The sequence below is a fragment of the Piliocolobus tephrosceles genome, chromosome 5 (assembly GCF_002776525.5).
Source record: "Piliocolobus tephrosceles isolate RC106 chromosome 5, ASM277652v3, whole genome shotgun sequence".
Classification (NCBI taxonomy): domain Eukaryota; kingdom Metazoa; phylum Chordata; class Mammalia; order Primates; family Cercopithecidae; genus Piliocolobus; species Piliocolobus tephrosceles.
The window spans coordinates 83627806-83648256 of record NC_045438.1 but is presented as its reverse complement, the minus strand read 5'-3'; the positions used below and the strand labels follow the sequence as shown (position 1 = coordinate 83648256).

General features: G+C 35.6%; 1 protein-coding gene and 1 non-coding gene across 3 annotated transcripts in view; both read right to left on the bottom strand.

The window, feature by feature from the left end:
• RNGTT (RNA guanylyltransferase and 5'-phosphatase) overlaps positions 1–20451 on the bottom strand; it is a 347371-nt gene that overhangs the window by 90219 nt on the left and 236701 nt on the right. The gene's annotated exons all lie outside the window — the stretch shown is intronic.
• Positions 14145–14333, bottom strand: LOC111538109. The gene has a single exon (XR_002730214.1). It is a non-coding gene; the product is annotated as a small nucleolar RNA SNORA73 family (small nucleolar RNA).

The following is a 20451-nucleotide window of genomic DNA, read 5'->3' as shown; positions in this document are numbered from 1 at the left end:
CAGAATATGCAAACTCACAACTTCAGAAAATAGAATAGTGGTTACCAGGGGTGAAGAAGAGAGAGAAATGAGGAGTTACTGTTTAATGGCTACAGAGTTTCTGTTTGGGATGATGAGAAAGTTCTGGAAATGGACAGTGAAAATAGTGGCAGGAGATTAATAATGTACTTAATGCCACTGATTTGTACATTTGAAAATGGTTTGAATGCTGAATAGTATGCTGTCATGATAGAAAAAAGGTGGTTAAAATGGTAATTTTCATGGTTCATGGATTTTATCACAATAAAAAAAATGACCAAAAAAATATATTCCTAAAGCACAAGGCTATCAACAACGTCAAACACATTTCTCTGCTTGATTCAATGCTGATGTTCCCACAGAAATTGTTACAGACTGCCTCCTTCCTCCAAGTTTCTTTATCTCTCATATTCATCCCTTTCTTTACTCACTCCCCAAACTTTCATTTCTAATTGAATGGAGAACACCCAGTCTTGATCTCCAGGTTTATCCACCCTTCACTTCACCTGTTATTTCTAGACATATATTCTGTTTTCCTTCCTCATCTCCTCCTTGCTGAAGCTGTCCTCTAATTATTAGATACCGTCACACCTGAGACATTCTTTGTCCTTTGTTTTCTCAAGGATACGTAATCTCTTATTTTCTTCCATTATGCCAGTTAATAAGGAGGGTGTGGGTGGGTTACAAGGTCAGGAAAGGTTATTATGAAGTTGAGTCAAGTAAAAATCACTACAAAATGAACATATTTATAGAAGTAATCCATCCTAAGAGAGAAGATTCATAAATGGAGATTTCTAAGACCTTTCTGTTAAGGTTGTCGTGATGCTGTGGAAAGATGGGCCTGAGATCATGGAGTAGACAGAATTCCTAACTGTGGTGCTTATTAACTACGTAACTTCAGGCAACTCATTTAATGCCTCTTTAGCCTCAGTATTTTTGTTGGACGAATGGATATGACTTATTTCACAAAGATGCTCTGAAGATTAAATGAAATAATATACATGCTTACTTGATGTTTAAATCAGTTGTATGCATTAAAAAACCACGGTACACATATTTGGAAAATATATGATATTAAAAAGAAAAGAAAAAATTAATTGCCTTGCATGAAATATCGAAGTTCATGGTTAATAACAAACAAGAGTTCAAAAATATAAATCTGTCAGAGTTCATATAGTATATGCATGAAAGAAGAATGTATGTATGAATATTATGTACAGAAGAAGAAGAAGGAGGAGGAGGAGGCAGTGGCAGCGGCTGCAGCAGCAGCAGATGGTCAGAGGGAAAGGCAGAGACTCACTGATATAATTAGCAAAGATGAGTAACATGAATGCTGGAAAAGTATGTACTAATGTGGAAGGCCTAATTTTTCAAGCTCTACTATTTCCAAGCCTGGATGAAATACCCTCCAGGATCATCTGTTTTTCTTTGATCAAATTTTCACAAAGCCAACTTCTGATAACTAATTAAGTTTCCTGAGTAGATTGTAAATAGGATGCTCTAAATGGCAGCCCTGAGCATATATGTATATGTGTGTACTTTATTCTATATATGTGTGTGTATATTTACATATATAGTGTATATTAGTAAGGATATGTTTCTATAAATTAGTACTGATAATTACTAATGCAACAACAAAAAATTATTGAGAATTTCAAAATGCAAGGCTCTGTGCTAACTATAATTTTATATCACATTGCTCTTCTCTGCTATTAATTTAATTTGAATACTCTCTTAGTGTTAGGAATTTAGGATTGCCATTTAATCTTTTTAAAGAATGCCATGAGTTAAGTCCCATGATTACACTCATTTAATAGATATGGAAGCTAATGGAAATGACCAATTTATCTAAAGGCACACAGATTTTAATAAGTACAACTGGTAATCAAACTTCACTTTCTGTGGCTCTTTGTTTCTGACTCTCATGCTGTATAGACGTTGTTTTAATAAGTTTGGGCTTCAGTAAAGTTTCAGGATATAAATCAAGGTATTAAAATCAGCAGCATTTCTATACACCAATAATGCTCGAGATGAGAACCAAATCAAGAACAAAATCTCATTTACAATAGCCACACAAAACACACACACACAAAAAAAAACCTATGAATACATCTAACTAAAGAGGTGACAGGTCTTTACAAGGAGATCTATAAAACATGGCTAAAATAAATCACAGATGACACAAACAAATGGAGAACATTCCATGCTCATAGGTTGAAAGAATCAGTATCTTTAAAATGGCCATAATGCCCAAAGTAATCTACAGATTCAATGCTATTCCTATCAAACTACCATCACTTTTCATAGAATCAGAAAAAATCTATTGTAAACTTCATATGGAATCAAAAAAGAACCTGAATAGCTAAAGCAATCTTAGGCAAAAGAACAAAGATGAAGGCTTCACATTATCCAACTTCAAACTATACTACAAGGCTGCAGTAGCCAAACAGCATGATATTGTTACAAAAACAGACACATAAGCTAGTGAAACAGAATAGAAAACTCAAATAAAGCTGCATAGCTACAGTCATCTAATCTTTGACAAAGTTGACAAAAATAAGCAATGAGGAAAGGACTCCCTTTTCAATATGTTGTCCTGGGATAGCTGGCTAGCCATATGCAGAAGAATGAAACTAGACTCCTATCTTTTACCATAAACAAAAATTAACTCAAGATGAATTAAAGACTTAAATGTAAGACCTCAAACTATAAGAATCCTGGAAGAAAACCTAGGAAACACAATTCTAGATCCTGACCTTGGGAAAGAATTTATGATTAAGTCCTCAAAAGCAGTTGCAGCAAAAACAAAAGTTGACAAGTGAGACATAATTAAAGAGCTTCTGCAAAGCAAAAGAAACTATCAACAGAGTAAACAACCTACAGAATGGAAGAAAATATTGCAAACTATGCATCCAACAAAGGTCTAATATCCAGAATCTATCAGTAACTTAAACAACCGAACAAGCAAAAAACAAATAATCCCATTAAAAAATGAGCAAAAGATATGAGCAGAGATCTCTCAAAATTCGACATATAAAAGCAGTCAACAAACATATGAAAAAATGCTCCACATCACTAATCATCAGGGAACTGCAAATCAAAATCACAATGAAATACCATCTCACACCAGTGAGAATAACTATTATTTAAAAAGTCAAAAAACAACAGATACTGGCAAGGCTATGGAGAAAAGGAAATGCTTCTACACTTGGGAGGAATGTAGAGTAGCTCAGCCACTGCAAGAAGCAGTTTGGTGATTTCTCAAAGAAAGTAAAACAGAACTACCATTTGATCCAGCAATCCCATCACTGGGGATATATCCAAAGAAAACAAATCATTCTACCAAAAAGACACAAATACTTTCGTGTTCACTGTGACACTATTCACAATACCAAAGACATGGAATCAACCTAGGTGTCCAACAATGGTGGACTAGATAAAGAAAATGTGGTAGACATACACCGTGGAATACTACAGAGTCATAAAAAAGGACAAAATCATGTACTTTGTAGCAATATGGATATAGCTGGACGCCACTGTCCTATGAGAATTAACACAGGGACAGAAAATGCAGGTTCTCCTAAGTGGGAGCTAAACACTGGGTACTCATAAAGATGGCAACAATAGACAATAGACTACTAAAGGAAGGCAGAAGGGAGGCAGGCAATGGTTGAAAAACTGTTGGTCACTATGCTCAGTACCTGGGTGATGGGATCACCCATATTCCAAACCTCAGCATCATACAACATGCCCAGGTAATAAACCTACAAATGTACATCCTGAATCTAAAAGTTTGGAAAAATAAAATATAAATAAATAAATAAGTAAATAAGCTTGAGTAATGCCGTAATTCTTTCCAGGGGAAGCTGATGAATCACTTTAGAGAGGATCTTTATCTGGAAAGAATCACTAATGTGGTATCTCTCAATTTAGCTTAGTGTAGATTATTAGGTTCCTTGTTTTGAGGAAAGATATACCAGGACCCACCTTAAGCTTGACAAGCTTTGGCCTCTTTCTAATATATCACAATATTTGTGTTGTACATAGGCAAACTTGAATAGAGGCCAATGCGACTGCTTATATTAAAAGAGACAGATTCAATCCTTTGTTTTGTTGCTGTGTTTTGTTTAAATTTTATGTATTTTATTGATTTTGTTTAATTACCAGAGTAATGGCTGCCCATAACAAGTCAAACAATAAAAGGTATGTAATGCAACTGTTAATAATCTTCTCTTCTTCCTTCCTATTATATACAATATGATCAAGATGGGAGTGAATCATTTCACTCTCCTTTATGATCAAAGGGACGTGAAACTTTTATTTAAGTGTATGTTAACCTAATGGGAAGATACGAAATGTTTTATTTAGCATCTTAATTTTTTTTCACTTAATAAAGCATGGATACTCCCAAATTCATTAAAAAATAATAATTAAGAAGTTTGGTTAAGGATAATTAATCTCCCAGAACATAATCAAATCTAAGTGATAAAATCAGTTTGGGCCTGAAAAGCTCTATCCAGCCCCTTCAGAGGGTATCTTCAGTCAACATGGTCTGCTTCTTAAAAAGGGAATTAGAGAAAAAAAGAGAAAGGCAACAACAGGGGAGGAAAACTAGGCTAAACTTCTATTCATCTTGGCTCTTTCCCATCTTCTCCCTCTTCATAGAATTTGAATCATCCACTCATCAATCATATTATATATTACTTATTTATATTATATGTCAGACTCTGGACCAGGTAGAGCTCCCACTCTTGGGAGCTCATCATCTTAAAGAGGCAGCAAGTCTGAAGAAACCTAAAAAAAACTGGTGAATTTGATTACAGGCTCACATGAACCATGTAGTAGAGTAGTCTTCTCATTACTAAAGACTTCTCAACCCTAACACTAAAATGCTGGTTTTATGGAATTCCTTTAGATGCACTACGACTCAATACTGAAACTCACACTGATAAAGGTTTCATATTTTAAGAGTCTCTTATCAAAACCTGTCAAGTGTCATCATAAGACATTTTATATCCTAATCCCAAGCCTCTAAGCATAGTGCCTGACACATGGCAGGTGATCAATGGTTGCTTGATAAATAAGAAAAAGCAACACAAACAAAAAATAGCACATATCTCCTAGTAGAAAAACTAACCAGTGGTATAATGTCAGTCTAAAATATACTTGAGAAATGTAATACAGATTTTTTAGTGAAAGAATATGAAGCAAACTTATATGTAGATTACTTTTCCCTAAAATATTTTGATATGCAAAACCAAAACTGACAGCTAAAGTTCTAACATGATCTGAACAAGATAAAGATTACCTGGTCTTAGGGAAATTTAAGGAAGGATTCCTATAAATGAGATGACAGATGAAGCATAAATAGAAATATGTAATGAAGAAGCTTAACAGCTTCCTAAAATTCTTCCTTAATTTAGCATTAGAAAAAGAAACCCAAGATTCATGCAAATGTTTTAAATGCTGTGGTATTACATTCTTAGCTGGTACTAACACATCTGAAGTCATCTGTGGTATAAGAGTCAAGAAACATCACTTTGCAAATATTATGACTATGGTCAGTAGAGACAAAGTGAATTTATTGCTATGATCAAACTGAAATTTTCCACTTCATTTTCTGAAGTTTGGTTGTTATTACTGTGGAACTCACAAACTCAGAGCCTCCTTTCAATTTCTAGCAGGTGATACTCAAAATGGTGTTGATATGTAAAGGAGCCTAAGACTAACACTTCTGTTTCAGGAGTCTTAGATGTGAATTATTTGGAAGGGAGTAGGCAGAATGGAGAGTAGCGAAGGAAAGAGAAATCAGTAGAATACCATAAGAGATCCCAACAATAAAGAGACTTCAGTAAAGAAGACAAGCAGGGACTGAATCTGCCAATATTCCTTGACTCCAAAAACACAAAAGTTGTTCTCATGACTTAAAAAAAAATTAAGATGAGCAAATCATCAGCAGCAAGCAAGCATCATGAGACAAGCCTTAGAATGAATATGCATCAATGGGATAAGTATGTCATCAATGCATTGAAGTGCTTTTCTTCAGTAGAAAAGAAATAACTGTATTTGGTGATAAAATGAGGTAAAGCAAGGTGTTGTCTCTGAGATCAGGTACATTTTACAAGAAAATAGAGGTGCCTCTGTATTTTATTTTTCAAGGTATAATCTTTACTATTAGATAAAACACATGGCTAGTGAGAAGAAAAAAGACACTGTAAACTTATCTATTTCATATAAATAACTTAGGGATACAAAGAATTGGCACTATAAATAAGAAATAGCACGAATAGATTCCTTATCAGATATCAGGTAACAAAGGCACATTAATATGATTCTGTAATTTAAAGGGTTCCAAGCAGCAATCTGAAAGTTAGAAAAAAGCCTCTTTCGACTAGTACTTTTTCAAAATAGAATTCTACTATAATACCTGAAAATGGCATGTTTGTTTCCAACTATTTTGCAAGATAAAAATGTAACTTAAGCAAATATCAAGGAAGCTTAAAATAAAGTGAAACAACTTATGTCTAAAAGACACAAATAAATGTTTTGTAACTTCTTTAACTCAGCCTGACACAGTTTTTGGAATTAAATTACCTACATAAAAATTAACTCATAAATGGTTTTAGATACATACTTTAAAAACCAGCAAGAACCTATCACATGAATCATTACTCTATAACTCTAAATAGTAAGAAACTGGTATATATTTAGGTCTGCCAATTCTTCCTCAAACAACGAAGACATTAAAATACTTGTTGTTAAATCAATGACTACACAAAGAGAAGTCAATTCCCCTAAAGAGGAAAAAGGTGATGAATCAAGCTTAATGTGATAAATTAAGCTTAGCACTGGTTATTTGAGAAATTCTGGCAAATGTTTTAGATAGTAGGCAAAAATTAGTCAAGCAATTTATAAGCAAAACACTAATAATCATTTACATTTTATTGTATCAGTCAATAAGACGAGTAAATTATAAGTCCAATTTTAAATATAACAACTGAAAAGATGACATCAGAAATCCAGAGCCTGCCTTACTGACCCTCTAGAAACAAAAAGTCCAAAAGATTCCACCATGAGAAGAAGAAAAAAAAAAGTATACTCTTTAAAATGGGAGTTATTAACGCAGGCCCCTGGAGAAGCTTTAGAGGATCTTCAAATCACCTAAAATCACATGCAATTTGGAGTATGTTTTTATTCTTTTGGGGGTGGGGGGGTGGGGCGGGGGAGTGAGTATGCAGGTCTTGAGCCTTCATCTGAAAGGAGAATGCTATCTAGAAAAGATGTGAACACTATTATTACACTTGGTTCTTTGTGCTTTCAACCTGTGAAAAGTCTCCTAAGTAAAGAGGCAGAAAATATTGAACCAGTAACTACCCATTTAATGCTTCAAAGTCAGCAAATTGTCTGGGATCCTTAATGTCGGTGCCTGTTTCCCCACCTGAAACTCATGGATGAATGCCACACACTACGCATAAAGTAGCCTTCAGCAGGTGAATTTGGCAATAATAAGTACACTTCATAGCTTCCCTAACATTAATAAAAAAAAAAAAAGGCAAACTAAAAATTCCACCATTCTGAGACCACTTTTTCCTACTCTAGAGAGACTGATGGCAATCCTTTTCCAATCATGATAAATGCTATTACCCATGCATTTACACCATCTTAAAGTACAAAAGGCCTTCTAGGATGTAGATACTACATTTTGTGCTGGAACAATAGTTTCTACTCTTCAAAATATTATGTTTTAATAAAAGAAACCAAAAAAATCAAGATCTAAGTAGACAAGCAGAAGCACTAGCACACTCAGGTTCGATGAGTGGACTAGGGAAGAACTAATCTGCCAGTATGCTTCTTTCTCATGTGTTTTTCTTCTGTTTTAATAGTATGTTTGAATTGATGTCATATGAATACACTTTGTAACTTATGGTTACAAAGTTGGCTGAATAGATTAGATTTTCCTGGACCAGGTAGGAGGTTCCAGAGAGGGAAGGGCTGGGGGAAGGAGGGATAAAGGCAGCCTTTGCCAATCTTCAAGAGCTCTCTTTTCCATGCCACAGTGTGAAACTATCTTTTTCAAATTAGTTTTTTGCAGCACTAGGTCCAGGAGAGCTTCTGCAGCCAGCTTAGCTCCCCCTAGTTGCCTAGTTACCTCACTGACCACTGTCCCAAGAGTAACAGGCCTACTCTCCAAGATGACACCTGAACTTCAGAAAATGTATTTCTGTTTGCCGGCTGAGGTCTGATCCTACTAGATACTGTCCCACACCTTCTGTTTCTCTCTTCTCCTTCCCCTGACTAAGTGGCTATTGCCTAATGCCAGATCTCAGTTTTGACCATGGTGGCACCAGCTCCAGCCTTTGGTCTTTAGGGCTGGTGCCAGGCCTTTAGGTAGGTCCTTAGCGCTGGTGCGTTCTGAAATCTGTCACCACGCTGGCCTCTCAGCTCCCTGCCCCCAGTGCTGTTTCACCTCTCTGCTGGGTTTCAATCACTTTAAGCAGCACTTTGGGGTTTGTAGACTTTTTTTTTTTTTTGCCTTCTAAAAATGGCATTTATGCTGTTTTTTAATTTATTTTTATTTTCTCTGTTGTTGTATATGCTTTCCAGTAAGAAAAGGGGTTTTTGAATCTGAACTATAAGTTACAGGTTGTGACAATACTACCATGCAGGCAAAAGCCTTCCTCTGAGAGAAAAGGGGAATCTGAAAGGTAGCTAGACCACAGATTTCACTTCTTCAAAACACATAATATTATTCATATTCACTTAGGGAATGACCTGCCAATGTCTGTGACCTCTAGAGGAAGGAAGATGAAATCATCTTAAAATATTATGAGGATTGGCTGGGTGTGGTGGCTCACACCTGTAATTCCAGCAATTTGGTGGGCGGACCACGAGGTCAGGAGTTCGAGACCAGCCTGACCAACATGGTGAAACCCTGCCTCTAAAAATACAAAAAATTAGCTAGGCGTGGTGGCACACGCCTGTAATCCCAGTTACTGAGGAGGCTGAGGCAGGAGAATCGCTTGAACCCGGGAGGTGGAGGTTACAGTGTGCCAAGATTGCGCCACTGCATTCCAGCCTGGATGACAGAGTGAGACTCAGTCTTAAAAAAAAAAAAAAAAAAAAAAAGAAGAAGAAGAAAAAAGAGGATTAAGAAGAGAATCTTATGCTGGAACACTAACAGCTCTCAAACTGGACCGAGGCTGAGTGAGAGAAGAATACAAAGAAGGAAAATGCGGCCAAAACAGGTACAACATCTGAACTCCTTCTAGAACACAAGCTAAAGCTGCAGTTATCCAATATTTAATTGTAATGTTTAAGATCATACAGATCAGTGCTGTTTAATAGTGCTATCTAGAAATGCAAGCACATATATAATTTTAAATTTCCTAGTAGTCATATTAAAAAAAGATGAATTTTAGTAATACATTTTATTTAACCGTATGTTCTAAAACATTATTTCAACATAGCAATACATATCAGTTATTAGTGAGATATTTTACATTCTTTCTTTTTGCATCAAGTCTTCAAAATGTGGTGTGTTATTTTATACTTACAGCACATCTCACTGCAGTCTAGCTCAACAGCTACACATCATTAGTGGCTACCATATTGGAAAGTACAAACAGAATTAAGAAACTATTTTAACTATATCTTTCAGTCAGCTTGCCATTTCTCTATTATATGTTTCGCTCATTCAGCCTTGTACTGTTACTAAAATGAGCATATACAAAGAAGTTATGCTAGACACTATAAACAGTATATTGTTTGTATATAAACAAATGAAATTGAAATTGCTTAATGATTCTTTGAAAGATTTTGTTTTTCTCTTAGCAAGGCTAAACATATTTTTTGAAATGTATGTATAATTATCAATTTGTTAAGCAAGTTGCTCTACAAAGTCAATACAGAAATGAACTTGGGAGTTGGGTGCAGTAGAGTGCACCTACAGTCCCAGCTACTCCGGAAGCTGAGCCTGGGGGATCCCTGGGCAACATAGCAAGTTCCCATCTCTCAAACAAACAAACAAACAAACAAACAAAGTGAATATCTACTCAACCAGTGTGCAGACCACATCTAGACTTCCAAAAGGGTCTGATCTAAAATTGCAAGACTTTATCATACATATGTATTTAAATACACTATATGTTGTCTAGAGGTTAAGACAACTGCCTTCATCTGCCTAAAATCCCAAGTAGGTTCTTAAAAGAAATCATGACTAATGGACTTATTATACCAAAGAAAAGGAACAAAATATAAACAATTTCAAAATGATATCTGCATTAAAATGGTTATTAGACATTAGATTTTAATTGTCCTTCAGATTTTTTCCAAGCATGATATTTAAAACTCTTCTCTTTTTAAAATGCTGCCTTGCAACCACATCAACCTAACAGTGAAGCACAACCTGTTCGTAACTGCTGGTAAATAGACTTCTAGACAGCAAATGATCCCTGAAAGGCCACATTTCCATTGAATAATAAGACCACAGTACTTTGTACTATCCTATTGTACAAATGCAAGGAGCATAACAAAATGACACCAGTGAAAAGAAAATTTTATAGAAAAAAGATAATGCTCTCTTTTTGTATGAGGTAAGAAAAAAACTATATAGCCTTCCAAACGCTCAAAACTGTAAACCAAGAAACATATTTCACAGTGATTTTTTTAAAGTTAGACTATCCTTAGTAAATTGTTTTTGGCTTAAAATTAAAAGGCCAGATATTACTAATGGACTTAAATGTTTTCTTGAGTGGAACTGAAAATCCTTTCCAATTCACAATACATTTTCAACTATAAACCATTTTACTTGTTTCCTTCATTTCTAATTTCAAATGAACAGAAAATCTAGTCTTGTTCTTAAATAATCTCTAGAGACAAGTTTAATCTTTCAACATCCAGTCTTTGAATATTTTGTACAAATAAACCCAAACTACTAATATTTCATTCAAAATAAAAAGCTTCACTTTTAAGTTGTAGTGCTGACATCTAGAAATCTGCTTTTCAATAACGATCTGTCAACAGTACATACTTAGCTATTATTCATTTATAAATGTTCTCATAATTACATCCTCCAATTATTTAGGAACACCTAAAGACACCTTACCAAGAATTAGATACTCCTGAAGAGCTTAGTTCCAATCTTGACAATTTATATAATCCAGTCTATTTGCTCAAACGTACATTGCATATTCTAAGAAATATAGTTAGTAACTACAACATAACTACAACACATATTATTAGTTCCATATTAATAAAAGTGTGCTTTACCAAACTAACCTTGGTGTAGTACTTTACGGTTATACAGACTCCCTTTACAAACACACATTATACCTCATTTAATCTATATAACAATTCCATGCAATTCTTAGTGGGTCTTAGACTATCAATCTACTTTGGATAATATTAACTTGCTACATCTTAAATTAATAGGTTTGAGGTAACATGTTCACGCCCACTTGCAGAGAGTCAACCTTTACCACTAAGGAGTTTAAGAATTTTTAGCAACTGCAAATATATGAACATAGCAGCCATACTGATAAATACCTACATGAATAAACTATTAAATGGACAGGCGGTAAGGAACATTCGTTAGTTCACTCATTCATCCATTTATTCATTTTTTGAGCACCTGCTGTGTGGTAGGCACTGTTACTGTTGGACTGGATATCTAAATGGCATTTATTAGAATGGAATTGATATTTAGAAGTAATTGAGAAATGATAATCTATTTTTACCATGAGAAATTAAAAGACTACTGGGAAAACAATCTAACTAGATGAATACACTATTAATGGAAAGTAAAACTAAAAATGAATCTATAGTTTGATAGTCTAAAGAGAAGCAAGCTGGAATAAAAACAAAATCAACATATCCACACTAACGGACTAGATATCAGAAAGGGGTCGCATGTTGATCTTTTCCTTATGGGGATAAATTTAATCTAAAACATGTACTTGAGAATAGGCAAAGTGTAAAGCACTTTATTACACTCTGTGAGGATTAAGTAAACAGCTCATACAATACAAGGCAAAATAAAATATACGCTAATAATCAAATACTATGGGACTTCAAACATAGGAATAATTAATTTGGACTTGGGAAATAAAATGTATAATAAATAGGTTGTGTTGTTTTTTAAAAATACGGTCCCACTCTGTCCTTCAGATTGGAATGCAGTGGTGTGATCATAGCTCACTGCAGCTTTGAATTCCTGGACTCAGGTGATCCTCCCACCTCAGTCTTCCAAGTAGCTAGGACTACAGGCACATATCACCATGCCCAGACAATTTTCTGGTTATTTTTTGTAGAGATACAGTCTCACCATGTTGCCCACCAGGCTAGCCTCAAATTCCTGTCCTCATGTGATCCTCCTACATTGGCCTCCCAAAATGCTAGGACTGTAAGCGCAAGGCGGTGTGCTTGATAATACTTTAGTTTTATTATAGGCATTCCTAATCTTAGATAACTGAGCGATGATCTCTAATTTTACACTTCTTTAGTATCACTTCAAACTGAGTCATTTGAAAGAAAATACTCAATGTGAAAAACAGAAGCCGCTGTCTGAAAAAGCAATACATTATGACCCAGCTTTACCTGATGTTGACTTGAATTTTAATAGAGTGCAAAAAGAGAGTCTCAGGAATAGGATAAAGTGTGAAAAGGAAAAAGCACAAAAGAAATCTCCATGAGATGATGCGACAATACAACTGAATTGCAAAGTCAGGATGCTAACTCTCAAAGACAATCCTGCAAATGTGCTTCCATAATCAATATATTTAGCAGACTAAGAGATGTATCTAGAATTTAGGCCCTTAATTTTGAGTAACTTTTTCCCAACATGAAACAAACTACTCTAAAAAGAAACTATATCTATATGTTATGTGTTCCCCAAGTCATGTGTTGAAACCCTAACCCTCAAAGAGATGGTATGAGGTGGTGGGACCTTTGGGACGCGATTAAGTCATGAGGGTAGAATCCTCATGATGGGATTAATGACTTTATATGAGACTCAGTAACACTTGCTTCCTTTCTCTCTGTCATGTGAGGATACAACAAGAAGGCCGCCATATGGAAACCAGTAAGAGGGCCTCACCAGAACCTGACTATGCTGGCACCCTAATTTTGGACTTCTCATCCTCTAAAACCAGGGAAAGTAGATACCGGTTGTTTAAGTTACCCAGTCTATGGTATTCTTATTATAGCAGCCCAATCTGACACTGTATTTAGATAAATATTTGAATACATTTAAACTAATGGGGAAGGTGAAGATGAAAATTAAATAAGCCTGTTCCCAAATTCCAATTATTTCACACAACAGTATTCTTTCATGTGGTAGCATCGATAGTTTATAAACCTATCCCAAATTTTCAGTGTCTTACGTTGTGTATGTATAATGTATGAAGTGCAGATATAGAATGTATCTAATGAAAAGTATATGTACTATATTTATGTTTGCTATGTACATATCACATTTTTCTTTACATTGTAAAAAATTAAATGGAATCATTTATTTTCAAATAACTACCATATTTCTTAATAACAACATTTTTTAAAAAATTATCATCTTGTATTACGGGCTTTCTATTATGCTACATATGAAAGAGGAGCTATGATAATGATTTAACATTCTTGATGCATCAGACTGAAAAATTAGATATTTACAGACCATGTCTATAACAAAATTCTAATTGGATAATCTTTTTTCTAATTTCTTTCTAATTTCTGTCTAATTTCTAATTTTTTTCTAATTTCTTTCTAATTTTCTTAATTCTAATTGGATAATCTTGTTCTCATTGTGAAAGATAAATAAATTTAATTTGGTTACTGGCACGGTCTATTGGGCTAAGCACAGGATGGTGGTTAAAGAAAACATTTAGAGTTCCAATCTTGGTCTGTTGTTCCACTTCTAATCTCAACTCACTGAATGCTCATGGATAAGTCATAAACTAAATGACTTTTCTTGATTTCCTCATCTGTAAAATGGAAATAACTGTCTTACCTCCCGAAGATACACTACTTAGATTAATTAATAACTGGGTAAAATACTGTGAAACAGAAAGTGATGAAAGTGTTCCATGAAATTATAACTTAAAATTAAGTCATTATTGAAACTGACTTTTTAAAAAGTATGTTGCTTGCATGGTTTGTCTCCTCAGTCATCATCCACAGGACTCTGAGAGGCTGTGGGAATATGAAGCAAGACATGAAGCCAAGTTTGATCTCCAACATTGTGTAAAGGGACTGTACATCATGGGACACAGCCCTAGCTAACCTAAGCCACCTAGATAAAGCCTGGGAAGAGTGACTCAAGCTGAAAGTAAAAGTACTTTTAAAGTACTTTTAAAAATGTAAACTGAACACTCCAATTGCATTTGTGAAAAGATCACCTGACTCATTTGAACCTTCATCTTTCAGGGTGTGGGACAGCCCCAAAATAAGTGAGAAAGCCTCCACTGGCTCCATAAAGGATCTATAGTTTAGTGATACAACACCAGGCTCATTTAATCTACAGCACTAGAAGAATAAAAAGATAAATGATTATCCAAAATGAATTTCATGTAACAATCCTAAAAGACTGAGGTTATTGTTCAATATAATACTTTTTATCTTTCCTCCTCTAAATTATAAATTGTTTACTAAAAGATGTAGAAATTGTTGATTTGAAAATTAATTTGGTAGAACTGCTTTAGGTGTTTATTTTACTCACCTCTTCCTTTCTCAAATCACAAAGATCTTAGATGGATACAAACATCTCAAGAAATATGCACCTATTCTTTATTTCAATTCAACAAGTAATTAGTGAGCAAATACAGTGTCAACTGTTCTTAGGTTATGCATAACATAACTTTTGTAAATTAAATTATATGTTCCTGTGAAACTTCTGTTTTCAGAAGATGGAGAGAAGGTGGCAGTCTGACAAGGGAGCTCAGGATCCAAGGAACAAAATGATGGGTTTTCTTTTTGTCTCATGTATTTGTTTGTTTCTTCGGTTGGTTGGTTGGTTTCATGTATTTTCTTTTTGTCTCATGTATTTCAGACTGGGTACTGGAGACGCCAACAACCCAAAAACACCAATGGGAGGAGACCCAGAAAAAAAAAAAAAAAAAAAAGCCCCAAGAAAAGCATGCCCTCTCTATCCAGGAAGTAGGCCAGCCTACCAAGACAGAAGCTTTTCAACAAGAACCACTCCACTCTAGCTAAACACCACAGAAAAAAAGAGCAGCCCACTCCCAACCCTACCAGCAAAGGCCAAGTGGTGAAGCTAGACATCCATCCTCTGTAGGCTGTAAAAAGAAGTCACAACCTTCTGCTGGGGTAGGAACAGAGAAGGCTGAGTGGGGGAGCCACCCAAAAAGATATCAGTGAAGACCAAGGGGAGACCATTCAACTTCATTCCTAGGTTAATTATCTTCAATAGTAGCTGCTACTGAATCAATCTGGTCAGGAGGCAAAGAGTAGGGCAAGAATAGAGTGTAATACAGAAATTCATAAGAAAGTGCTAACTCACCATTCAAGTGCTGTTTACAGCCAGGTGTGGTGGCTCATGCCTGTAATCTTAGCACTTTGGGAGGCAGGCGGATTACTTGAGGCCAGGAGTTCCAGACCAGCCTAGCCAACATGGGGAAACCTCATCTCTAAAAACACAAAAATCAGCCGGGTGTAGTGGCACAATGCCTGTAATCCTAGCTACTTAGGAGGCTAAGGCACAAGAATCACTCGAACCCAGGAGGTGGAGGTTATAGTGAGCCGAGATTGTGCCACTGTACTCCGGCCTAGGCAACAGAGTGAGACTGTCTCCCTGCCCCCGAAAAAAGAAAAAAAAAGTACTGTTTATAGAGCTCCTATTGTTACAAGGCACTAGGCTGGAGAAATGGAAGGAAAGATTAATAGATGGAGGCTGACAAAAACCTAAAAAAATAAAGTGGTGTCTACTGATCTTTTAATTCATGCCTATGATTTGCCCTAACGACAAGACTATATCATAAAAATGAGTTCATATAAGAAAAAAATGGGTTATAACAAAAGGAAAATACTTTAAAGAGGTTTGGAGCCCCTTATTTTCTAATTTATTTTATTCCTCATTTATATTTATGTTATCATTTTTCCTAATCAGACTGAAGTTGCAACATTTCTGTATGTGCTTAAAGTCACATAGAAATGTATACTGCCAACTCTTTGTGCTATCTTCCAATTAGGAAAAAATTAAATGAACCACAGTGAAGAAGTAGATTATATGAGGAAAACCTTTAAAAATTAGTGGAAGAAGTTCAACATACACAAATCAATAAATGTAATCCAGCATATAAACAGAATCAAAGACAAAAACCACATGATTATCTCAAGAGATGCAGAAAAGGTCTTTCACAAAAGTCTACAGCCCTTCATGCTAAAAACGCTCAATAAATTAGGTATTGATGGAATGTATCTCAAAATAGTAAGACCGATGTATGCCAAACCCACAGCTGATATCATACTGAATGGTCAAAAACTGGAAGCATTCCCTTTGAAAACTGGCACAAGACAGGGATGCCCTCTCTCACCACTCCTATTCAACACAGTGTTGGAAGTTCTGGCTAGGGCAATCAGGCCAGAGAAAGAAATGAAGGGTATTCAATTAGGAAAAGAAGAAGTCAAATTGTCCCTGTTTGCACATGACATGATTGTATATTTAGAAAACCCCATCATCTCAGCACAAAATCTCCTTAAGCTGATAAGCAAGTTCAGCAAAGTCTCAGGATACAAAACTAATGTGCAAAAATCACAAGCATTCTTATACAACAATAACAGACAAACAGAGAGCCAAATCATGAATGAATCCCATTCACAATGCTTCAAAGAGAATAAAATACCTAGGAATCCAACTTAAAGGGATGTGAAGGACCTCTTCAAGAAGAACTACAAACCACTGCTCAGTGAAATAAGAGGACACAAACAAATGGAAAAACATACACGCTCATAGATAGGAAGAATCAATATTGTGAAAATGGCCATACTGCCTAAGGTAATTTATAGATTCAATGCCAACCCCATTAAGCTACCAATGAGTTTCTTCACAGAATTGGAAAAAACTGCTTTAAAGTTCATATGGAACCAAAAAGAACCCGCATTGCTAAGACAATCTTAAATCTTAAGCCAAAACAACAAAGCTGGAGGCATCATGCTACCTGACTTCAAACTATACTACAAGGGTACAGTAACCAAAACAGCATGGTACTGGTACCAAAACAGAAATATGGACCAATGGAACAGAACAAAACCCTCAGAAATAATACCACACATCTATAGCCATCTGATGTTTGACAAACCTGACAAAAACAAGAAATGGGGAAAGGATTCCCTATTTAATAAATGGTGCTGGGAAAACTGACTACCCATAAGTAGAAAGCTGAAACTGGATCCTTTCCTTACACCTTATATGAAAATTAATTCAAGATGGATTAGAGACTTAAATGTTAGACCTAAAACCATAAAAACCCTAGAAGAAAACCTAGGTAATACCATTCAGGACATAGGCATGGGCAAGGACTTCATGACTAAAACACCAAAAGCAATGGCAACAAAAGCAAAAATTGACAAATGGGACCTAATTAAACTAAAGAGTTTCTGCACAGCAAAGAAACTGCCATCAGAGTGAACAGGCAACCTACAGAATGGGAGAAAATTTTTGCAATCTACTCATCTGACAAAGGGCTAATATCCAGAAACTACAAAGAATTCAAACAAATTTATAGGAAAAAAACAAACCCCATCAAAAAGTGGGCAAAGGATATGAACAGACACTTCTCAAAAGAAGACATTCATACAGCCAACAGAACATGAAAAAATGCTCATCATCACTGGCCATCAGAGAAATGCAAATCAAAACCACAATGAGATACCATCTCACACCAGTTAGAATGGCGATCATTAAAAAGTCAGGAAACAGGTGCTGGAGAGGATATGGAGAAATAGGAACACTTTTACACTGTTGGTGGGACTGTAAACTAGTTCAACCATTATGGAAAACAGTGTGGCAATTCTTCAAGGATCTAGAACTAGAAATACCATTTGACCCAGCCATCCCACTACTGGGTATATACCCAAAGGAATATAAATCATGCTGCTATAAAGACACATGCACACGTATGTTTATTGTGGCACTACTCACAATAGCAAAGACTTGGAATCAACCCAAATGTCCATCAGTGACAGACTGGATTAAGAAAATGTGGCACATATACACCATGGAATACTATGCAGCCATAAAAAAGCACGAGTTCGTGTCCTTTGTAGGGACATGGATGCAACTGGAAACTATCATTCTCAGCAAACTATCGCAAGAACAGAAAACCAAACGCTGCATGTTCTCACTCACAGGTGGGAATTCAACAAAGAGATCACTTGGACACAGGAAGGGGAACATCACACGCCGGGGCCTATTGTGGGGGGGGGGGGTAGCAGAGAGGGATAGCATTAGGAGATATACCTAATGTAAATGACGAGTTAATGGGTGCAACACACCAACATGGCACATGTATACATATGTAACAAACCTGCATGTTGTGCACATATACCCTAGAACTTAAAGTATAAAAAAAAAAAAAAAAATTAGTGGAAGAGAGGATACAGAGTATGTCCAAAACCAGATGTTTAGTTGATATATTTCTTTTAAAATACACGTTCACAAATCTCATTGCAGCAGAAGGCTATCCCTTTTCATAGTATAAAAATGGTTAAAAGCAATGATATATATTTAGAGGTATAGAAAATAAGCATCTAAGTAAAGCAGTTACAAGCCTAATGTACAAGTTATTTGGAAAAGAAAATGGGCATTAAGAAAATAGCAGACTTGAGATTTAGGCTCACTAGGACCACTTAGTGCAACTGTATTACTGGCAAATTCAATAGACTTAGAGAGGTCATCATGGTTGGCCTTCTTCAATCCCTCTGCCTAGAATACTGCAATCTATCAATAAATGCTTACTTAATGAAGGAATGCCATATTTGACATTTGGCTTTCCCTTCACTTGGCTTCCATGAAACTTTTCTGACTGCCTTGAAAATCACAGGCTATCAATTGGAATTCAGTTATCTGCTATTCTTAAACAAATTTGGAGTTTTTTATTCCTTCTGTGGTTCAACTCAGACACTGCAACTTTGAACTGAAATAAATGATTCATTCTCTAGTCTAAATGTATTCAACTAGTTACTGAGAAAATTTCAGATTTATACTGCTTCTTCCAACTTGATTACAGTACTTTAATACCTGCATTCCAAATGTTAAACTACCTGTAATCCTTTACATTTGTAATAAAAACAAAAACTTTACATATTTATTATTGCAACTTCCAGTGTTTACTCTGTGAAACTTATGAAGAGATTGCATTTTTACCTTGTACATTTATTCAGCTTGGCTAAAGAACTCAATTTAAATTTTGTCTATATTAAAAAGCCTCTGAGGCCGGGCGCAGTGGCTTACACCTGTAATCCCAGCACTTTGGGAGGCTGAGGTGGGCGGATCACAAGGTCAGGAGATCGAGACCATCCTGGCCAACACAGTGAAACCCGGTCTCTACTAAAAAAATAAAAATAAAAAATTAGCCGGGCCTAGTGGCGAACACCTGTAGTCCCAGCTACTCGGGAGGCTGAGGCAGGAGAATGGCGTGAACCCGAAAGGCAGAGCTTGCAGTGAGCCGAGATCGTGCCACTGCACTCCAGCCTGGGTGACAGAGCGAGACTCCGTCTCAAAAAAATAAAAAATAAAAAAAGCCTCTGAAATCCAAGGACACTTGCTTTTCAATTTGCATTTAAAAGATGTGTATTTAACAAAATGTTTTATTTCTTTCAAAAGAATTTAATTTGAAGTTCTCAGGGTACTTGTACCAAAGTACGTATTATCATAAAAATAGGTAAGAAATTCAAAGATAACCTAGAAGAATTCCTTGTCATCTTTCTTACTTTACATATAAAGAAACAAAAAGCCATTCGTGTTTACTGGTTCACCTGTCAGTCCATCTACTCATTTCATCATTCAAGAAGTGTTGAGCATCTCCAGGCTGGCATCTGGTGCAGAGTAAAGAATAAAAAGACATCCCTACTCTGTGGTTAGTGGTTTAGAGGAGAATTAAAACCTTGGTTGAGCTCAACTCCTAGTCTAACATGTTTCCATTGCATTGGTTATAATGAGAATTCAATTACAAAGCATTCATTCTCCAATGGTGCATGCTACTAATATTTAATGGTGCCATTAATTAGATAGAATATCCTAAGTAAAAAAGTTAAACTTTTCCCCTACCTATTAAAGATTTTGGGCATTATCAATATGTTACAGTTCCTATGAGATAAAATTATTATTAAATCTATACTTTTCAGATTTCAAGACCTTCAGGTAGGTTTTTCTGCCCCACCTAAACTTTACAATGATAACAAATTTCTATAGTCTTCAGCCTTTTT